The sequence below is a fragment of the Triturus cristatus genome, chromosome 7, assembly GCF_964204655.1.
Source record: "Triturus cristatus chromosome 7, aTriCri1.1, whole genome shotgun sequence".
Taxonomy (NCBI): Eukaryota; Metazoa; Chordata; class Amphibia; order Caudata; family Salamandridae; genus Triturus; species Triturus cristatus.
Window position 1 is genome coordinate 1,129,160,133 of NC_140590.1, and position 19,567 is coordinate 1,129,179,699.

General features: G+C 41.0%; 1 protein-coding gene across 2 annotated transcripts in view; it reads left to right on the forward strand.

The window, feature by feature from the left end:
* The window catches only part of HRH2 (histamine receptor H2), a 544,866-nt gene that overhangs the window by 274,799 nt on the left and 250,500 nt on the right, over nucleotides 1-19,567 (forward strand). The window lies entirely within an intron of this gene.

Genomic DNA, 19,567 nt, shown 5'->3' on the forward strand with positions numbered 1-19,567 from the left:
CAGTGTTTTCTGCTAAAAGCTGACTCATGCAATCATACTGTAGAACAATGCATTTACTAAATGTAAGATCTGGTTGCTCTTTAGGAAGGACTATTAACAGATTTTAACAACTTGTTATGTTTACATTTATAAAGCTCACATTCTGCCATTGGCTTTTGGCAGTCTGGTGACTTTCCACTTGATTTGTCACTGCAGACCAATGCCTGACTTTGCTTGTGATATTCCAGCTGATGTGCTCTGGTAATATTCTCAGTCAAGAGGGGGTGTTTTATCCATTGTGCTGTGGGTGTATGATTTGAGTGATTAGTGGTTATGAATTGAAGGATGCGCCTATTGTTTGAGTGTCTTCTTAGTCATTAAACATGCCCATTAGCTGCAGGAGATGAGTGTTTGGTTTTTCTTGGTGGCAGGTGTTTTAAGGTACTTTAAAATCTGACTTCAGGGTGGAATACCCAGTACATCCGTGGAGCCTGTGTTTTTCACTTGGAAATGATGACAGCTAAAAGCAGCCAAAATGTCCAGGTGTAAAACCTAAATTACTGATTCTCCCGGTAATTCCTCATTCCCACCTGTAATCGCTGTTAACTCTATCCCCTCCCCCCAAAGTCACCACTGTTTGTCGTGTCAGTAATTCCGGGAGAAGATAGGGAGCAGAGATAAGGGGTGGGCACTGGGTCATTCATAGTGAGGCTCTACATGGTGCCTCTGGGTCATGTTGAATGTATATCACTACTTCTTTCCAATGTATTTTGTTAGATTTTAGTAAGTGCCATATCATAAGTGTAAGTAAGTGTTGTTGTGGGCATGGTGATAACCAACTATATGCTGGACAGGGTGTCCCAAAGGTGCTCTGTTTAATGTGTCCTGTTAAAGGTTTGTTGTGTTGTTAGCCATGTTCAAAGTGTGGGACCTGGTCTACCACTATGTCTTTTGGATAATGGAACTCTGTGTTTTTGTCGTGCAGACGGGACATATTTTATGTAGCTTAGTGCTGAGATTGCTATCATTGTTATGATGTGTCTTCAGGGAAGACACTTAAATATGGCGCCTGCATACTGTATGGCTTGTGGGTCTACAATGGTTGCCTGAAAGAGATGAGTACTCAACTAGTACTAGAGAAATTCATAATAGTATGTGTTTGCACCGGGATCCAAATATAGCCCTTAACTCGTAACAAGGCCATTAACAGTGAAGGAATCAAGGTCTTTTAAACTCCTAGATTTACTTCTGTTCTTTCATTTGGCCATGACACCTCCTACAGCCAGGGCTGTCTTTTGCTGTCAGAAGGACGTTAAAAGGTCAGAGAGTAAACCTAGGCACTCCAGGTTTGTTGTTCATAGGTAAGCTTGTTGCATGCTTAAAGTATGTCTCCCAGCACACTTAACCCCATTTGCCAACGGATCAACAGAGGTCTCAGGCCTGGAGCAGTGGCGTAAAGAAAATTCAGGAGGCCCCCCTGCAAAGGACATGGAGGGGCCCTCCTCCGGACTCACTCAGGAGCTCTCAGGCCAATGGTTCTGTGCTGAGGGGGCTCCCTGGAGCTCAGGCCCCCCCTCACACTGCAGGGTCTGCCTTTGTTACGCCGCTGGACTGGAGTTGACCACTCTTGATGCCAGATATTGTCGGCAGTGCAGTTTCGTGCCACCAGCTCCTGCTATAATTTCTGAATCCTGTGTTAGGAGAGCGAGCATATGTCAGCCTGTTGTGGTTACCTTGGGAAAAGTTTAACCTTGGTAGGCTCTTTTACCAACTTAGGGAAGACGAAGATGAGAGATATGAGATGGAAGGCATGCAGTTCAGATAAGTGAGATTGAATCAACGAATATTGCGTTTGTTTATCTCCTTGGTGCATGAGGCGGCTTTCCTGCTGCAATCCGACCTAATGCTCCTACCTGATAAGCCCCAATCCAAGTTTCCACTTCATATCTTGTTCTTTGTCTGGTCGGCTCCTTCTTGGAGAGGGAACAAAGGCAAGAGCTTGTGTTGTGAAGTCTGCTGACGTCTGAAATCAGAATGCCTGATTCCTCACCTATAATCTGTGCGCATGTACCGGGGTTGCTTCGTGGGTGCTGTGCTGGAAACAAGGGGGGTGGGGTTGAAAAATCCTAAACTGCTTCTCTCTGACGATACAGCTGTTATTTACTAGATATCCTTTCTTTAAACTAGAGATAAGGTTTTGTATTGCACATCACCAGGGTCATAACATAGGTCCCTCTGCCCTCAAGGACTTCGCCCCTCCAATCCCCTTCACCCCCACAGAGCCACCAATGCTCAAGTGTGGGCTAAGGGTTGCACTCCTTGGGTTCTGGCAAGCTGCAACTCAAAATATGACATTTTGAGACATACACAGAGTGTTTCTCTTCGGAATTTGTATCTTTTAGAACTCTCTGTTTCCCAAAAGACCATATTATTTCTGGTAAACGAGGAGTCCTTCTATTGAAGAACGCAAAAAGTGAAGATATGAATTAATTCGTTTATGGGACCATAGCAGTCCTTCTTCGGGTCTAACATTTCTTTTAGATAATACTTTATTAGCTTAAAGATTTTGACTTGCAAATTTAGAACAAAATCCACTTGGGGCTGCATCATAGCACTGAAAGCTGCTGCAGAGGTATTCAATACTGACAATTAGGGATTTAGGCTCCAACTATGGGAGTTATATGAAGGAAAAGATCCAAGCCCCCTAAATAAAGACCCAAAACTGAAGGGCACAAGAGTTCGAAAATTCAACAGGCTGCAGGCTGATCCTCAGAGCACCCCACTGGACTTGAGGAAGTAATCTTCTGTATTGTTAAATCTCAAGTAGGAAAATCCTCAAAACCCAACTGTTTGGCCTCCCTTTTCACAAAACATTCTGTCGTACCCTCACCCCTGTTCTGAATAGGCATTTTAACGCGTTTGTAGAATAAGACCTGACAGCGAAACCTATGCTGGAGGAGATGGTGATGTAACTCCTCAAAAAACAGGGAAAGACCACAGCCTTTGCAGCTTGTACTGCTCTAACTTGTTATTAAATACAGACGTGAAGCTCTTCACGGGTTTCCTAGCAACCTAATCATGCCACGCTTAATAGATCCTGACCAATCATGCTTCATAGAAGGACAAAACCGTGTGGACACTACAAAACAAATAACACATATTATAGACAATAGAAAAACGCAATATTACTGTTATTAGACATTCAGAAAGCAGTCAGGAATGCAGCTTTTCCCCCTCTCCTGTTTTGCAGTTAGACCAGAGATGCTAGCAGAGAGAGGTTGCACCAACACAGATATAAGGAAGTAAGGACAGGCAACAGGACAGACAAAATAGTAATGAACATGGATGAAATCTTGATTGCTTACTGTCATGTAGCTGTCTAACTTGCTTCCGAGGTTGATGCAGTAATTGGCCAAATCTGAAGATGTCTCAGGGTACCCAATACTTTAAAAGTTGTTTCATCTCACCCAAAGATTCTGTACTGCCGTCACGATCATGTCACTACAGGTCCGAGCCGACTCTCTAAAATAACTTTTCATACGAACACATTATTCTTTTTTTGGCTACTACTTACATTTTGAGAAGTCCATTTGTTGATTTCTAATATGAAAATGAATTTGCTCCACAAGGAGGTTATTTTAAAAAGTTGTCTTTGACGAAACACATGTCGGCTGTTGCTACAACTGCACAAGTTGTGCCCTGCTGTTTATCTTCACAAACTCCAGCTTCTGATGAATTCATCTGTGAGTTTCCACCTGCCTTTGCCTCAATACTTTACTTGTTGTTTTTTCTCATATTTTGTAAATATGTGGACATGAATTGTTTGCTTTTTTGTATTTGAAATATTCATTGAATATTTTTCATTAATCTACATTCTTATAATTCTGTGATGCACTACTTAGGGACATTCTCTGGAGGTGTACATCGGATCTTTTTCAAGTCTTTATTGAGTGTGGCTTTTATACCCTCTGGGCCTAATTACGATGTTGGGCGGACTTAAGACCCAGCCCTGGGACCGACCGACCTCCGGTCGGCGGTCCCTACCTCCTAATTAGGATGCAACCGTACATTGTTAAGTCACATTCCTATATTTCCCTATCGGAGCATGCATTACAGCTGTAAACTGGCCGTACTACATGCTCCCATAGGGAAGTGGGAGGTGCTGCTCATCCCTGCACCCCATGGCAGGCACCTCAAGGTGCCTGCCACGGGGTGCTGAGATCAACAGGTGGGCACCATGGTGCCGCTCCGGACTTCAACCTGAGACCATGCGCACAGGGGGGCCTTCTGGGGGCCCCAAACACCCTTTCTGACATGGTTTCCATGTCAGACAGGCCAGCATGGAAACCATGTCGTAATCACAAGGGCAGAAAGGCCCTCCTTTTGGAATTACAAGCCCGATGCCTGCTACAGTCATTCTAGCCCTGGTTCCAGATGGATGGAGACTTTTCTGTCCCTAAGGCTCTGATCAAGAGTCCAGCCACCTAGCCCTTGGAGACACTCTGGTGTCCCTGGGTTCATGATGCAGGTCCAATCATTTCTGCCAGGCAGGCAACAGAGTAGCAGTCCTTCTTGCAGTCAGCACAGCTGCCCTTATGTGTCTGAAGAGTTGGGTCTGAAGGTTCATTATTTTTACCGGTTGCCCACTTTGAAGTAGGAGTCCTGGATGTCCCCCCCATAGGTGCTTAGAATGTCTTGCCTCCCTGTCCCAGCCCCAGCTTGGCTGAGGTCATAAAAGACTAATGCCAAAACCTTTGTGAGTGTGCTCAGGCAGAGCCTTTGTGATGTGCAAGTGTTGTAGGTGACAGCTCCCCTCTCATCAAGTCAGAGATGGCCCATCCTGCCATTACCTGTTCCTCCTTGGTTTTACTGTCTCGGAGAAAAACACAAAGACCAACTGCCAGCTACATCTAGACATGTGACCCAGGATACAGGCTGCTAGTACCAAATGTTTGGCACAAGAAAATGTCAACTTTCTAAAAGTGCCAGTTTCGCAATTGTGACTTTAAATCAGATTTTACCATTAAATAAGGTTTTAAATTACAATTCTTTAGACACTAAACACGACATTCTTACCTGCTGCCAATTGGAAGTAATCACTTATTAAATGTAATAAGTTAAGTCAATGTTATCCTGTGGGAAACGCAGGCTGTGCAGTAGTGAAAAAGGAATTGAAGAGTTTTTCACTACCAGGGCATGTAACATTTAAAAGTACCTGTCCAACTTTTTAAATACACTGCACAATGCCCTATGGACTATTTAGGGCCTACTCTAGGAGTGACTTATATGTATTAAAAAGGTACGTTTAGGCCTGACAAAAGGCTTATTTTGCCAGGTCGAAATGGCAGTTTAAATCGGCACACACAGACTGCAATGTCATGCCTGAGGCATGTTTGAATGGCTACTTAAGTGGATGGTACAATCAGTGCTGCAGGACCACTAGTACAATATCAGAAAGAACAGAGGTTCTTATTGGAATAACAAATGTATATCTGATGCATAAATAGGCACAATCACACAACAAAACTGTTGTAGGATGTAGACAAAGAAGGCAACACAAAATAGTCAAACACTGGTTGTGGCAAAACAAAAAATAACCTGCATTTGCCAATGCAAATGCATATGGTACATAGTGTCCCACGTTAAACGGAACCAGAAAAAAAAGGAAGAGCAATATAATTATATATACAATAAATAAGAAAAGAAAGACAGGTTTCCAAAATGCCCTTTTATCAATCAAAGAAGTCAGATAGTTGTTTTCTGTGTGCAAAATGGCAACAAAATTTCGACCCCCTTTGCAATGCGGGGTCTCATCAGGACCAATTGATGTAGGGGGCACCTGATGAAAAAAATGGAGAAAAACATGGAGAGGACACACCAAACAATGTTCTAAATAATAGGGGATCGAGAATTTGTGTCCCCTAGCATGATTTTCGGCCACTAGAACACCTCACAGTGAGATTTCTCAATGCGGGTAGTCACAGCAGGTCACAACTGTTTGTGTTGAGAAAGCTGCCGCTCTAGTAGAAAATCCACTCAAGTCGCAGACAGATGGAGTGCCCTCTGGTGCACATTGTGGTGCCATTTGTGCTGATTTTACAGCACAGAACAGGGTCCGGGTGCTAAAAATCAGCATGAGCAACCTGATGTGCCGAATTCTGCCGGCTTGAAGAGCTCCATGGAATCTTGCTGGGTTTTTATGTAACTCCACAGAAGTTTGCACAGTGAAACTCCGCGAGTTCTGCCCACCCTTTGTCTAAACTAAGATTTTGTGTATACTTGTGGTGCTGAGCTGGCATTGTTGGAGGGAGAGAGAAGTGGAGAGATCTGTTGGGATGGGCATTTTTATTATCATTCTATATAAGAGTATCTTTGTAAGAAGTAAAGTAGTGGTCAGATTGTATAGGTATTTGGGATCTGCAGTGGGTGTCTATATTAAAGTCCTCCAAATTGTTCAGCAATGTGTGACAGATTCCTTCAGTTATTCCATGCCTGTTCATCTGGTGATGTCTGTTTTTTTGGCTGTACAGTGCTAGTGATGGACAACCCTCCTTTTAGAAATATTTTATGCAAATTTAAAGGGTGTATGTTGTAATTGGCTACTGATCGATGCGTATTATGGTTTTAGTGTTACTGTGGGCCATAACTGTTATATATGCAAGTACATAACTATATAATGGTTTGGAAAACCAGAGGTCAACCCTTCTTAGCTTACCTACATATCACAATCAGTTTGCTGGTTGAGGTGCTTGCAATACGTGGGTTTGAAGCTGATGATTGTGCTTGAGGTTGCAATTGTTTTCTAGGCTCTGTTGCCAGGATGTAGGTGGTTCAGTTAGCTGGTAGCTGACGGTCCTCACTGTTCTTTATTCCAGCAGAAAACAATTTTGAGGAAACAGGCCACATTCATCTCAAGGACAGTTGAATTAGCAACTCTACATTCCATCTCTTACGCATTATAATAATTATAGAATCATACTGGTAAATAGAAATGCAACCGTATTAAAGTCAGCATTTACCAAGGCGACCAGACACTGCATCCTTAGAGTGAAATTTATGGTTCTTCCAATTAATGAATTTTGATTAGAGTGGGCAGGTACATCGGGGAGCAGGCCCTGCAGATTCTGTAAGTACAGAAGAGAGTCCCTGATTCACCTACTATTCTGTTGTCCAAAGTTTTTAACTGTATGCCACACTTTACTTAAACCAATGTTAAGGTCAAATGGGGTCTCCTCCTTCACCGATACACTGGAATTTTGTGTGACTTCCACTATTCCCACGTACTTGCCATGCTTTGGGAAATTTGTTCATTCAATCTGTCCTGCCATCAGGCAGCGAAGGATTGGTAAGCGTTGGTTACTGACACTGTTGCAGAATCAGTATTTTAAAATCATATTTATTTTGTAATGGAATAGTATTTTATAGTCTTGCTCTATTTTTGGATTGGTGTTCAGATATTCTTAACTAATTTTACCTTCATTTTGTAGCGATTCATTGCAATTAATGATATCAATTTTAATTAGTTGACACAAATAAACATATTTATTCATCCATGGTGCAGTTATCTAGGAAATACCGATGTTTTCAACTGTCTTTGGGAGTGTATATGCTCCTGGGTGCTTCTAATATTGTCTGGTTGCGAGCGCTAGAGCTTGGGGGCTTATACTGAGCAAGAATTGCCTCCTATGGATTTCTTATGGTAAGGTGGTACAATAAGTGGTGCATGCCTGGAGCGAAGTATTCTGTTTGGTTTGCATTTCTTGAGTTTTGCATGTATTTACAGTGGTCCTTTCCCTTGGTAGGCTCTGTGGACAATGTAGAGTGTCTTAAACACTGCTTCTGTAGCTATAGGTAGCCAGTAGAGTGATTGAAGGACTGGTGCTATGCATTTACTTGGGGGAAGAGGGAGAAGCCCTGCAGCAGCATTTTGGATGAGTTGCATTTTGCATATAATGGATGCTGGTCCACCAAGGTATAGGATGTTAGCATAGTCAAGCTTGAAGTTTACAAGTGTGAGGATGACTTGCATTTTATGCTGATGTATAAGGTATGGTAAGATGTGACATAGTGTTTTCATTGTGTTGAAGGCACTCTTTGTGACATTGGAAAGGTCTGAATCCATTGTTATACCTTGGTTTCTAACTAATCTTGATGTTATTGGAGGGACTTGATTCCTTAGGGCATGTGGTGGTACATTTGCCATTGTCCGCAGCCCATAATCTCTGTCTTTGTGGCATTGCGCTAGAGATGGTTATTCATCATCAATGTGTTTATAGCATGACGTTAGTCATCAAGTTGTGATTTGTAGAGGACTTTGGGGCAATCCAGTTTTAAAATCCACAGTTGTAATAGGTGATATTGTATAGCTTAACCAGATTAGGTAAGAGGTTAGGTAGATGTTAAATAACAGAAGGGGTAACATGGACCTCAGAAGACTGCTACTGTGCTGTGTGTGAGGAGCTAGTATCAAAAGTAGACTACACTTTGTCTGTCTGTGAGATAAGAAGCAATCCATTCTGAAGTATTTACACAGATTCCGAGATTGGGTGACTTTGCAGTAGTGTGTACTGGTGGACAGTGTGAAAAGCAGCTGATAAATCCAGAAGCAACAAGTCAGCTACTCTGTTTTTGCCCTCTATGGGTTTTAGATCAACCCGGATGGATATTATGGCTGACTATGTGCCTCTGCATGGTCTGAAACCAGACTGTTGGTCTGACAGAAAGTCATAATATTCTGTAGAGTTAGAGAGTTGTGTAAACACTGTTCTTTCAAAATGTGTTCCCAAGAATGGTTCATTTGCTATGGACTCGTAGGTTGCTTTGACAGATGTGCTGAGGTATTTTTTTTTTAGGAGAAATCTAATGTAAGAGGCTTTCAGCTCAGGTGGGAATGAACCTAGTTCCAGGGCCTTATTGAGTAAGCATCTGGCTTCCTTCCCTGCACAGGTTGAGCAAAGGATATCTTACGGATTTTTAGTGATGCTGGGTCTGAAGTTGATCCTGATGACCTGGCTGCAATGACAAAATCTAGGAAATCTTTTTGTGACAGTGTATTGCATTGATGGATGATTATTTTTGTCTTTTTCTATGGTGGTTGGTCATGTGAGTTTTTGTCTTTTGTTCAATTTCTCCTTAAGGTAATTTTCTATCCTTTTAATTTTTAAGATCAATTCATTGGAAATGTTGTCACAGAAGTCTTGCGATTATGGTTTTTCTGAGTATAGGCACTCTGGATTGTGGAATTTTGTTAGAATTTTTTAGAGTCCTGTAGAAGGGCAGTGTATTTTAGTTATGCTCATTGAGTAGTGGTGTCTTTTGGGGTTCTAATGGCTCTTTAGTAGGTTCTGTTACAGTGCTGTAGCATGTTTTTGTCTGTTTCACCTATTGAGTTTCTCCATTTGCATTGTAGTATGTTGAGTTGTGTTTTCATTCTTTTGATGTTGCATTAACCCATGTGGGGTTCTTTTGTGGTCAACCCTGGATGTCCTTTTTGTCAGTATCTGTTTGTCCAGTGCAGTGGAGATCCAGTTGTACATGGTGTTCATGTCTTTTGGCCATATGTTTATTGGGGTTCTTTTAAAGTGGGTGATGAGTTGCTGGATGTTTAGCTTTTTCCATTGTCTGTACGAGTGTTTGTTTTTAGTTTTTGCTGTCTATGAAGTAATATTATAGACAGGTGTGTTGATACTGAAAGTGAAGATGTTGTGGTCTCTCCAGCTTACGGGTAAGTTGCCTGTAAATGTGGCATGTTGTATGGGCGCCAATATGACATCTAGAGTGTGTCCTGGTAATGAGTTGGGGCTGAAACAATGTGTTTCTCAGGGCTGGTAATGATATCTGTGGTTCTTGTAAAATCCTATGTTGAGGTCTCCTAGAAATTATAGGTGTGGGTTGTCCACATGGGTGTTGGTTACTGTATTAAATATGACATATTTGGCATGGCTGTGTGTTGGTCTATATATTATGGATAAGGAATAAGTTATATTTGGAGTGGGGTGGCATATTATCATCAAGTATTCATAGCCGTCCATGGTAGGTTTTCAATTATTGTTGTTTTTGATATTTTTTATGGATGCATTGAGGCCACATCCAATTTGGTTGAGATATAAAAATCAGGAGGGATGGCTTTGTAGCATGTGGATGCAGAATGGCGATTCTCCAAACAGTGTGTAATGAGAATCAAGATTTCATTAAAGACGCGGAAGCTAACATTATGCATTATATCTTTTGATGCTACTCCTGCAGCACGTTTAAAGAACATTTCAACAATTAGAAAACACTAGAATCAGAACACACTAGACCATAAATGTCCAGGAAACTGAACATTCTTCGTCTTTTAATTGTTGCTCCAGGAGAGATAAGTACCCTTTCAAATTATTTAAAAAAACTGTTGTTTGAGCAAATATATGTTTAGTACATGGAGATTATCGCGTGTAAGCGCGATACTCGTAAGTTGTGTAGCGTGACCATAAATGTCCATGAACCCGAACATTCTTTCTCTTTCAATCCTGTGCTCAGCTTCCTCTTTCCATGAAACACTTTGTCCGTCTTGATAAAACTTCAATACTTCTTCTTTCTCTATTCTGTGTAAAAATATAAACAAACATCTCATGAACATGTCTTTAACTAACCTTATTCCAAGCTCACAAATTCAATTACGCATTTAATCCATCTCATAAAAGTACATTACTAACTAAAGGATAAATGTAACCACTTCTTTACCTTATATTAATCTTTTTTTTTCTTTTTTTTTACTTAAAATCAACAAGGGTGTAGGAGGGTGGGATGATGTTAGCCTCCGCGTCTTCAATTAAATCTTGATTCTCATTACACACTGTTTGGAGAATAGCCATTTCATTTCAAGGCTTGAGGCTACCATTATGCATGTTGAAAGCCCTTTAGTACAACAACCAAAACATGCTTTATTGGCCTAAAATAATGTTTTGCAAAAACATCTACATTAGACCAATCAGCTGCTTTCAAAATCTCCTCCACATGACCACCAGATAATTATAACTTGCCATAGCACCTTGCACAGAGTGCGACTTTTAAATATTGACATCAACATCATTTTCTTTCATAACATTCTTTACCCACCTTGCAATAGTAGCTGTACTCACTGCACCATATGGTTTCACATATGAGGTTAACAACTGATCCTCTCCATGCCTCCTAAACTCCATTACTCTATTCCCAAATTCACCCATACATTCCACTATACACAACTTTTTAACCTCAGGAAACCTTGGATAAAAAATTGATTCTGACATTGTTTTAGTTCTTCTCCATATTTAAAAAAAAACACACCATCTGGCCCTGTAGTTTTATTACTTACCTCTAATGCCAACATATCAGATACCCTTCTGCATGAAACCAGACATAACAAAGTCATACATTTTTCAGAAAGTCTTTTCAAACTCAAATATTTGTTTGTGGGCCAACTCTGAAACCGGTTCAGCAAGGCATTAACATCCCACAATCCACTGTAACGCGACCTAGGTGACCTTTTCAACCTCATACTCTTTAAAACTCTGCAAACCATCACATCTCTGCCTATTGTCCGGTTATTAACATGCCCAGCTGAAATTGCTGATCTGTAACAATTAATTGTACGATATCCTAAACCTATCTCAAATTTTTACACCAAAAAATGTATCACCTGAACTATAGGAGCCTCCACGGGATCCACACCCCTTTCTGAGCACCAAATAGACCATACTCTGCATATTCCCTTATACCTCCTACTAGTTCCTGGTGCCCATGATTCTTCCAACAACTCTGCAGCCCTAGCAGAAAGTCCCTCAAAACTTCCAGATCTCCTGCTATCTTCAGACAAGAAAGTTCAACACATTGCTGTGAACTAAAGGATGCTCTCCTCCATCTGCATCTTTTAGGAGACCTTCCCTCGCCGGGATCAAAAAAGTTTCTGCACATGATAACTCCATTACTGATGGAAACCATACCTGAGACACCCAAAACGGTGTCACCAACACCAACTGACATTTCTCCTGCCTCACTTTCATAAGAAACCTCTGAATCATTGCAAAGGGGAGAAAAGTATATGCTCTTTTCCCTCCCCAACTCTCCAGGAAAGCATCCACTGCTGAAGCCAAAGGATCCGGTCTCCAGCTGTAAAAACATTCTACTTGATAAGTCAAACGACTCGCAAAAAGATCCACCTGCAATGGACCCCATATCTCCTCTATCTTCCTAAAACATTCTGCATCCAACATCCAATTGCTGTAATCCTTCAAATGTCTTGAATTCCAATCCGCTGTCAGATTCAAATTTCCCTAGAAGGTACTCCACCTTTACTGTAATCTTGTGTTCCATACATAAATTCAAAAACTCTTTTGATAAATTTGCCAGTCATCTCGATTTCGTCCACCCTAACCTGTTGATATACGCTACCGCTGATACATTGTCCATCTTTATCAACACATTCTGACCTCCTAATTTCCTTCCTGAAACTCCTGATTGCATACAAACCCGCAGCCAATTGCAAACAGTTCATATGTGCTGATTTCTCTTCCTTTGACAAAACTCCTCCTGTCTCTTGCACCCCTAAACGTGCAACCCATCCATCTAAACTTGCATCTGTCTCTAGCACACAATCCGGGGAACTTCCAAAAATTGCTCTTCCATTCCACTCCTCCATAATCCTGATCCACCACATCAATTCTTCCTTTGCCTCTACACTCAACGAAATCTTGTCTCCGTACCATTATCTTCTCCTTAATGCCTCTCCTTTTAATCTCTGCAAAACTCTGTAATGCAGTGGACCTGGGAAAATTGCTTCTATTGAGGAGGACAACAACCCTACTATCCTTGCCAATAAACTTAAGGTCGCAAACTCTTTCTTTAAATGTTGATGAATCTCCTTCTTTATCATCTTCACCTTCTTTTCTGGCAATAACAGCATGCTTCCTATTGTATCCACCTGGAAACCCCAAAACTCCATCCTCTGAGATGGTTCCAGAATTGATTTCTTTATATTTACCAAAAAACCTAAAACCTTCAACATCTCCAAAACTTCTTTCAATTCCTTCTTCAGACTTTCCTGATCCTGAGACATTATTATAATGTCATCCAAATATATTATCATACGTAAACCTCTTCTGCGAAAAAAAGACACAACTACCATCATCACTTTAGTGAAACACCAAGGTGGTGAAGTCAGGCTGAAAGGAAGACACCGAAATTGATAAAGGATCCCTCTCCATCTGAATTGAAGATATTTCAGACTGTCCTTTTCCATTGATATTGTGAAATAGGCATCCTTTAGATCCAATTTCAACAACCAATCCTTCTCCATCAACAGATCTCTTAAACAATGAATGTCTTTCATTTTTAAATCCCTGGATACCAAACATCTGTTTAAATCCCGAAAGGTTTATAACCGGCCTACATCCTTTCTCTTTTTTCTTTACTAAAAATATATTGCTCAAAAACCCTTTGTACTTTCCCTTACCTGTTCTATTGCATTTTTTAGAATGAAAGATTCTATCTCTGAATCCACAATCAACTCCTGTTCCTTTGACATTCTTGTTTATCTCTTTTCCTCTGTTTTGGCAATTCCATAATCACATAACCTCGAACTGTATTTAGTACCCATGGATCTTCTGTTATCTTCGCCTATTCCTTTGAAAATAACCTGAGCCATCCCCCTACTTTTGCTTGGGTAAAACCAAAAGAAATCTTCATACTCACCTTGTCCTCCGCCATGAAACTGGCCTCTTCCTCTTGTCGATCTTCCTCTGGCTGATCTACCCATTCTTTCTCTGATAGGGTAAAATCCTGTGCTTGCTTGGAAGCCTCTCCCTCTATATGAACTGCCATATTGGGAATAGTATTGTGAACTGTATTGGGACCTTTGAACTCCTTGACCAGTAGAAAGTCCCCTTCTACTGGCCCTGCCGAAAATTCCTCTTCCAAAAACCTTTCTCATATTACCTTGTGCCTTATCCAAAGCTGTAAAGGTATTAAAATACTTTCCTTTACATTTGACGAGACCTTCCCCAAAGAGCAATACTTTTGCCTCGTCAGTGGTTTCCTTTTGTGCCATATCTCCAAGTTTTGGATTTATCTTCATAAGTATAGCTCTTCTCCTTTACGATAGTAAATCATCATTGGCATTACCAAGCATGACCATAGCCCTCAGGCTCCAGCCTCTTAGTAAATCAATATCCACCTCCTCTTCATTAACATATGCATCCTCGCCAAATCCTTTATTCTTGCCAAGGGACCGACCATATCTAAAAGCTTGTCTTGACAAACTTTCAAAACCTTTCCAAACCCTTTGTTGGATCACTGCCCAGCCGGAATAAAAAACGTATTAACTCTGGGTCCAAATTTAGTGAATTGCACACCTTTTCCTCTATCACCGGCCTTGCACATTCAGCTCTTAATATTCTACGTACTTCTCTATCCAAGGGTTTTCGAATCCATGTTTTAATAAACTTCTGACATGCTCCATTGGCTACCAATCACCACTCCTTGGGTGCTTAATATTCAAAGGAGTAAACATATAAACCCCAAAAGAGTCTTTGATCCTTTTACTTGAACATAACCCTTCCATTTCCTCCAACACGTCATGAAATTCATCATCTTCATGCAAATCCAAAATATACTCATCTAAATCTTTCCCTTCCAATATTTCACCTTTTAACATTTCACTTTCGAAATCTTCTTCCTCTTGTATAGGCCCGCTACAGGCAATATTTCCATGTGTGCAGCTTAGGACACCTATTCCTTACGTGTCGCCACGGGCACCCGTCTTTGTTGAGACCACATGCTCATCCTTTCCTTTTATAGTCAATTCTACCTCTTCAATATGGCTGGTCTTTTTTGTCTTTTTTCTACAAACTTCACCCCTTATTCATTCTCCTTCTGACAATGAAAAATATTCCTCTCCACAGCCCAACTCTCTTTTCCTACTCTTAATTACTCTGTCCATAGCCTCTTTCACCTGCTTTTTCATTTCAAATTTAATAATTCGCTTTGCAACATCCTCATTAATCATTTCTCCTGTCACTTGGAACTCTGCATTCTGTCCCTCAGACATCTTACACTCCCTATCTTACAATTCAAAATAAACAATCTTTACTACCACTAAAATTCTCCACCTTTATCCTAACTTGCGTGCCCCTGAACTTCACCTCACCCGGTAAACCGAAAGTTTTAACTGTCACTTCAACTGTCTTCACGCCAGCATTTTTCTACCTAATATAATGTGAACTTCCACAATCCATCATGGCCGGCGAAATCTCGCGTGATTCACAAATTACGCTTTTCCATATCTTAGTTTTCTTCTTTTCAAAATACAACCTCCTACAATATTCATTCTACTAAATAAATTCTGCTCGAGTGAAAAAAACCTCCCCCCTCACTCGCGCACACCCAAAAGTCTTTTTTTCCTTTTTTTGAGTGTGTTACAATTCGCACGCAAGTGCCCGCATGATCCTTTGCCTAGCAGCCTGTCACGCTATTCAACTAACGAGTCTCGCTCTTACACGTGATACTCTTACAGCCACGTCAGAGACTTGTGCAGCCATCAAACCATTACCTAGCAACCTGGCACGCTACACAACTTACGAGTATCGCGCTTACATGTGATAATCTCCATGTACTAAACATATATTTGCTTAAACAACAGTTTTTTTTATAATTTGAAAGGGTACTTGTCTCTCCTGGAGCAGCAATTAAAAGACGAAGAATGTTCAGTTTCCTGGACATTTATGGTCTAGTGTGTCCTGATTCTGATGTTTTTTTATTGTTGAAATGTTCTTTAAAGGTGCTGCAGGAGTAGCATTAAAAGATATAATGCATAATGGTAGCCTCCGGTCTTGAAATGAAAATTTCACTAAGCCATGTTTCTGTAATGAAGGTGAGGCCCGATGTTATTTCTGAGAGTAGGGCAAAGATGTTAAAGCAATTTTTGTTCATGGATCTTGCATTGAAGAGTACGCATTTGCTTGCAGCTTTTGGTGGAGGTGGAAGGTGGTTGTTTGGTTAGAGAAACAAACATTTTTAGATAAGTTTGTGTGTGGGGGGCTTTTTGTGTTGGTAATTATGTAACTGCTTTGTTGTCTCATGATTTGTGTAGAGTGTGGAGAGTTGTGGCAGGAAGGTGCAATTAGGGAACCATGTGATCAAATGCTCCTCCCTTGGTATGATTTTTAATTTCCTTCTGGCAAGTTGTAGTGTTTTTGCAGGTTGTATGGGATGTAGTTATTGAATTGATGCATTATTTGTGATAGGTTGTGTGGTGTCTTGGTTGTTTTTGTTTTGAAAAAGCTAGACGCTTGAAGTGGAGATTTATTAGTAGTCAGTGTTTGTATATAAGGAGTGTGTATTTAGTACAGGTGCAATTTTATGGAGTATTCATTGATAACGATTGTGAAAGTATGTGGTGACTTACCTGAAATTCTTATGGTGGAGATGCAGGTTTTCTGGCCCTAGGTCCTTTTCAAATGGGTAACACCCTTAACCTGTCACCCTTTATCTGGACTTCCTGAGCTCTACGGTTTAATAGCCCTAGTGATCAAGTGACCTTGGACAAATAAGAAACCTAGCTCTAATCCTTACCAATCAGAAACCTGGACCTAGACCCTAACTCCAATGAGAGCCCTAGATCTAGGAATCAATCACAGCCTTAGCCCTATCAACCAATCAGAACCCAAGCTCTTAGTCTTTGGTCCAATAGAAGTCCTAGCCCTGAGGGCAAATCAGATTCCTAGCCTTATCAACCAACGAGAATCCAAGCCCTAGGTCCAATGGAATCTTAGCTAAGAGAGCCAATCAAAAGCCTAGGTATATCAACTTATCAGAACCCAAGTCCTAAGCCTTAGATCCAATAGAAGCCCTAGCCACTGGGCCAATCAATAAGCATGTGTAAAATCCAATAAAAACATATGACCATAAACATAAAGGAATGGCAACGTGTGTGGAGAGGAGGAAGGCCTACTCTGGCCTCGGGCCCAATCACTTAGCTTGAAACTGGTGTGTAGAGGTGGAAAAGGAGGGGCTGTTTAGCTCACATTCTCCTTGGCTGCAGACTTGCCCAATGAACACTTGGCAGTTACTGTTCCTTGTGGTTAACACCAATTGTAAATCCACTAAATAATGATTTTCACACACGTAAAAAACCTTCTCTTACCACCCCACAATGATTATTAAATACACTCCAAAACACATTTAAACCACAAAAAACAGATAAAGCAGTCTCTACACACTCAGGTTAGGGTGTGGGTTTTGTTTTTTGCCTTTTTGATTTGACTTTGGTGGGGGGTAGGCCTGGCTTTTAGTAATCTTGGTATAGTGTAGCTAAAGCAAGGAAAGAAATGTTTGCAGTCACATATATAGCACATAAAAAACATCAGATTTAAAGTGAAATTGAGCAGCGGAACATGCCTGCTCTTACCACCTTGCCTTGTGCCTTGCTCTTTATGCAGCTCTGGGCTTACAGAAGCTTGGGGCTCAAAATGGAGATGGATAGCTTAGGGTTCACTTCCCAAACTTAAGGGCTGTGCAAGGGGTGAAGGAAGAAGCATGGCCTGCTCACGTGACTCTGAGCCCAGGCCCAATCACTTATCCTGAAACTGGTGTGCAGAATTGATCATGTCAGATCACAGCTGTGTCTGGGCACTCCAGGACCATCCCACCACTACACACCAACTGTCCACTGCTAGAAGGCACATCCTACCAAAGGGAATTGAGGATGGGCATGTTCGGTGTATGCAAATAACAAGTCTGGCTCAGTTTACAAAGTCCACCATGAAGGTGTAATGCATTTTCTATTACAGACGTCCCGATATAATGCACTATACATGAATAGCGCCATAGGTGGAGAAGATAGTGTTGTTGAGAACCATAATACAAGGTAAAATATGCAGAGAGCGTCCTTGCCCAACTAAGATTCCAGCCTCAAAGAAGCTAGTAGAGGTTGCCATGGTCATGCAATGATACCCAAGTAGCTACTATGTAAATCTCAGCGATGTTAACATTCTATTGTGGAAAGTCACGAATAGTGTTCTATGCTGTATCTCATGTAGAGGTCTTCAGTCTCGATCAAGTGGAGAAAAGAGTGTGTTATGAGCAATGCCATCAATGCTATGTTGTTTTTCTATCACAATACACCTCACTCTTCTACTACTGTGTCACCATTTGAATTGTTGAGGGGATGGGTAGCTGCCACACGTTTTTCTCCAGGACGGATGATGAAATGGGTTAAGGAAAACAAACATTATGTTTCTGAAAAGAAAGATGAAAAGTAAAAGCAACTCAAAGAAAACAAAAAGACTATTATGATGAAAGAAAAAGGGTTAAGCAGTTTGAAATTGATGTTGGAGATTTAGTACGTGTCTTAAAGCCAATTCGTGTACAGAAAGGTGAATTGAAATATGACCCTCCTGTTAAAGTGGTAAAAGTGATGAGAAGTGGTGTTAATGTGAATGGAGGTCAGGGGTGGAACAGTGAACGTGTGCTAAAAGTCAGAAGTGGGAGGCGTGATGAAGAAAGTGAATATATTGACACGGCTAGAAGTCCTAACTTCGAAAAGACTAAGGCCCACATGCATCAAAGCAAAAACCGGTCGCAAACGGGCAGATTCTCAGAATCTGCCCCTTTGCGACCGGTATTTTTGCATTTGGGATGCATCATCCCAAATGCAAAAATCGCAATTTAAGTAATCTCTAAATTGCGATTACTTAAATTGCGAATGCATTTAAGGAATTTCAAATTGAGATTCCTTAAATGCAATGCATGAAAGTAAAAATATTAGCGATTTCGCTATTAGGGGGAGCAAAATACCATGAAGTTGAACTTCATGGTAATTTGCTAAAACTTTGAAAAATGCACTAAAGTGCATTTTTCAAAGTTCCATTTCACACACACACATGCCCTTGGGGCATGTGTGTGTGCAAGATGTACTCATATGCAGATTTCAGGGGTGCAACAGGGTGTCCTTTTGACACCCTGGCACCCTTGAAATTGCATGAGCAATTTGCGATTCTCTAATTGAGAATCGCAAATTGTGAAAGTCTTCCCATTCATTCCTATGGGCCTCTAGGCCCATAGGAATACATGGGGAGGTATTCCTTAATTGCTACTCGCAATTTGCGAGTCGCAATTAAGGAATGTTTGTAAGCGATTTCTACATGCATAGCCTTTTGCTATTCCTTATTAGCGAATCCTTATTTTTCGCTAATAAGGAATCGCAAATGGCATTGTTGATGCATGTGCCAGTATGTTGAAATCAAACACTTAAATTGCAATGCTTTTGGATGACAAAAGAAAATGCAAGTAGCATGTTTGATGTGGGCTTTTCAGCTCTGAGGGAAGTGTTCTCTAGTTCCCAGAATTTAATTTGCTTCTTAGGAAGACACTTCAACACAGTACCTGGAATGATCTTCATGTGAGCATTTGGTTTTACCAAAACAAAAGTAGCGGTGCCCATGGAAACAGTCAGAGGCATGCTCAGGGCTGCCTCACAGGACGACATGTCAGAAATACCATTGCTGCTGTTGTTTTTGCCATACTTAGATTTGAGCCAAATGTCCACATAAGAAAGTTATTTTTCTAGACAATA